Raw genomic sequence first — 4384 nt, forward strand, 5'->3', positions numbered from 1 at the left:
TTCGGCTGAAAAAAAAAAAAGCCTCCATGAGCTCCAACTGTAGGCAAACCTGTAAGACATTTTCTTAATTAGTAATTGAGGGGGGAGGGCCCAGCCCATGATGGGAGGCACCATCCCTAGGCTGGTGGTCCTGGACTGTATAAGAAAGCAGGCTGAGTAGAACATGAAGAGCAAGCCAGTAAGCAGCCCGATTCCATGGCCTCTGTATTAGCTCCTGCCTCCGGGTTCTCAGTGTTTGAATCCTGTCCTGACTTCCTTCAATGATGAACATTGATGTGGAAGTGTAAGCCAAATAAATCCTTTCCTCCCCAGCTTGCTTTTGGTCATGGTGTTTCATCATGGCAGTGATAATCCTGACTCTTACCAAGTCCTGGGTCCTGGTTAGGTGTTCTGTATATTATGGAACCTTCCTAGTGGTCCGGGGTGGTGACTGTTAGCATTGTCCTCTAGCACAGCCTGGGAGGCATTAAATGTGTTCAAGCCAGAGTCCAAAGTCCACATGTGGCTCAGGGGAACTATGAATGCATGAATGCAGACTGAAACAAAATTGTGGATTTACTCCAAACATTCATTATTCAATTGCACAGTTCTCGAGGGTGAACTTTGTAGATGCCATTGTGGTATCTCAATGTCAAAAGGTTCAACCTCTTGTGAGTGCTGAATCTTTCCCATGCTCATTTGATGTCTGCACACCTTGTATCATCTCTAGTGCTATTTTCTGTTTCTATATCTGAGTTTAGAAGGATCATAATGCTGAGCTTGGGAGCACTGAAGAGAGACCAGCAAATGGTTGAGTCACTTTGGAGAGACAGAAGAAAATTCTCTGAGAGCAGTAATCTGGAAGACCTTGTCCTTCTGAGAATACTGTGCGACACAATCAGCACTGTAGAAGCCACACTATTCTGGGCACTTGCATTGGACTTCCTATACCAGCTTCACTTTCAGTCACCCCAGTGTAGCTCCTGAAGCCCCCAAGGAGACCCTAAAGATACACAGTTCAATTGGTAGAGTGTGTGCCCCAAATGCATAAAGCTATGGATTCAATCCGCAGGCTTTAATATCTGGAAACATGGCATGGTGGTACAAACTCATAATCCAAGTCCTAGAGGTAAAGGCAGGAAGATTAGGAGTTCAAGGACATCCTCAGCTACACACTGAATTTGAAGGCAGCCTGTTAAGACAATGTCTCAAAAACAAAACAAACAAATAAAACAAACTACTAGAACCAAGAATGAAAATTCCAAGGAACTCCCAATGGAAGATAAAAAGGAGGAGGGGGGGATTAAAACTCTAGAATCTCAAACAGCAAGAGCCCTCTATAGGTGACTGTGACTGCTGGGCTCTGGAGTCCACAGGAGCCTCACCTGAGCAGCCTCAGAGATTTGCTGCTTACCCAGAGGACAGGAAACAGCTGGGCCCCTTGGTGTTGTCATCTCTGGCCTGTCCCTGATGGACGGGAAGTGCTTTCCTCAAAGTGTACACTTAGTGCGACCGAGAATCGATGGGAAAGAGGGGCTCAGAAGTGCCCCAGCCGTCATAAATATTTCATGCAGTTGAATCAAATGGAAAAGGCAAGGCTGTTGCTTTTTCAAATGGAAGTGGCAGAGACTTCATCCCATCTGAGATTAATAGGCACACTGCCCAGCACGGTCAGAGCATGGAGACAAAGGAAGGGAGCAGCCAAGACTATGTAGCACAGAAATGGAAGGTTCCAGGCTGGAGGGAGTGTTCAGTGTGAACTCCCCAGGCCAAGGCACCAGCCAGGCTGCAAGTAGGTCTCCCTTTATGCCTTTCTGGAAAGCAGCTAACATGAGGCTTTGTTCTCAAAGCCTCAGGATACTCGATGTAGCACCTATGAAATTCCTAGGATCACATGAGTAATGACGTATAGTCATATATGTCCTTATGAGTACATGCAGAGGTGTGTGGGGGGGGCTCCCACTCTGGATTATTCTACATGGCTGAGTAGATAGGCTGTTGGTCAAGACGGACAGGGACAGATGTGTACCTTCTTGCTTTGGGAATTTCTTTCCATGTTTCTCAGCCTCTGAAGGCAAACACGAGGTGATTTTCCAAGCCATTTCCCCTGATTGACCTACTTTCAAAAAAACTATGTCCCTCCCTCTGCTGTCTGCCTACTTCAGGGATGGGAGACTGTGGCCATATTTCTCTTCGAGATCACAGCTTTATTAGAGAGTCAACTCAAAATTTATATTCAGGGAGAGAGGTGGGCTGGCCAGGCACTTTACCAAATGAACCAAGTCTCCAGCTCCTTCCTCCTCAAGCCCCCTCCCCACCCCCACTCCGGGCAAGTGGAATATCTGGCTTTCTACCTCTCTTTGTTTTGACCTTTGAGGAAGTCCTTTGCTGCCTTGGGACTCATTTCCTAATGGATTGAAGCAGTAAGTTGGACTACAGTTTAAGAAGAGGCAATACGAGATGATCTAGTTGAAATCATGACCTGGGCCTGGGACCCTCTCTAGGTCCCCTGCCAACCCACAAAGGGTTTCTCCCAGGGACCCACATCATCAACCTCTGGTAATGTAAGCCATTTATCTATAATAGGATAGACTCCCCACCCATTATCAGGAGATGTGTTACAGACCCCAGTGGACATATCAGACATGTCAGACCCTATGTAAGCTGACTTAATAAAACACAAGTTTGATTCTGTATTATATTATATCTTTATGAGCTTTCTTTTACACCTAAGGAAGTACTCTATGGCTTGACTTTAGCATGTTGCAATATTAGCATCCTTGCTTTTGAACTAAGTGCCACTATTAAAAACAATGTTACAGGATGTAAGTATTGCAGTATAGCCTGACAGTTGACTTCATGACCAAGAATAGCTATACAGTGTGGAGATGCTGGGAAGAGAGATGGTTCTCATCCCAGGCAGGAAAGAATAGGGTCATGTAAGTGTGTAAGCTTTTTATCATGTCCCTGGGAATGGTGTATGTCTTAAAACAAATGACTGTGGGATAGCCATTAATGGCTCAGTGGGTAAAGGTGCTTGGTGCTACTAAGCCTGAAGGCCTGAGTTTGATCCCTGGGACCCTTATGGAAGAAGGAGAGAGTCGGTTCTACACAGATTCCATAGCAAGCTTCCCCTGACCCTACATAAATAAATAAATAAATAAATAAATAAATAAAAAAACAAACATGCTGTCTAGAACATTCCTGTTGATTTTTTTTTTTTTTTTTTTTTTTTTGAGTCAGGGTTTCTCTGTGTAACAGGTCTGGCTGTTGTGAAACTAGCTCTGTAGACCAGGCTGGCCTCAAACTCACAGAGTGCCTGCCTTTGTCTCCCAAGTGCTGGAACTAAAGGTGTGCACCACCACCACCCTGCTCCTGCTAATATTTTTGCACTGCTCTGATTAGGTCACTGAAACTGCAGAGAACAAAACTGTGCGTGGGTTGGCACCGTACTTCTGTTTCTCCTGCCCACATCTGGCCCTGTGGAAATAGGAGGAAATTGGTGCTGAATCCACACATCTGGCACCCATCTCCTATCGTATAACATGTGTCATCCTCCCAAAGGACATTTCAGCCAATGCGGGGTGTGACCTCTGCCAGCTCTTCATGTACCATTGCATCTGAACTAAGCCAAGTGCAAGCTGTGAAGAGGCTGTGTGTGTGTGGGGGGGTCTACAAAGCCCTGTCTACTGAGGGTTGAGAAGTCTTTGGATTCTTTTGCATTTTCTTTTCTAAAGCTAGAATGAGAATCTCCCTTTCTAAGCAAGACTTATTTGAGGGTGTTGGGCTTGAGTTCACAATCCTAGGAAGGGACAAAATGCAATAGCTCTTGAAATGGTCCTTTAATATGTTGTAAGTGTGTGCCCATGGTTGTGAACCTCTGTGTGTGTGTGTGAGAGAGAGAGGCAGAGAGAGAGAGGCAGAGAGAGAGAGAGAGAGAGAGAGAGAGAGAGAGAGAGAGAGAGAGAGCACCATGTGTGGAGGCCAGAGTTTGACATCAGATGTTCACCTCAGTCATTTTCTTCCTTATTTTTAGGACATGGTCTCTTACTGGCGTGGAACTCACTGGTTTGGCTAAAGTGGCTGGCCAGTGAGTTTTGGGAATCTACCTGTCTCCAGCTCCTTGGGGCCAGGATTACAGGAGGGGGGGCAGTGCTTGTTTTTTATGTGGGTGATGGAGATCAGAACTCTGGGCTTTAAGCTTACATAGCAAACAGTTTACTGAGTAAGCCATCTCCTAGCCTGTCTCCAATACATTTTAAAAATATGTTCTAGGTTCATGACCTGTGCTTCCGGGAATCATTACACCCTCATCACTTGACAGCATCAGCGATCCATCAGCTTTGAGAGCTGCAGAGAGACTGACTCATTCCAGCCCCAGTGGACATAGCTGTAGGCTGCAGGC

The sequence above is a fragment of the Phodopus roborovskii genome, unplaced genomic scaffold, assembly GCF_943737965.1.
Source record: "Phodopus roborovskii unplaced genomic scaffold, PHOROB, whole genome shotgun sequence".
In the NCBI taxonomy this organism is placed as follows: domain Eukaryota; kingdom Metazoa; phylum Chordata; class Mammalia; order Rodentia; family Cricetidae; genus Phodopus; species Phodopus roborovskii.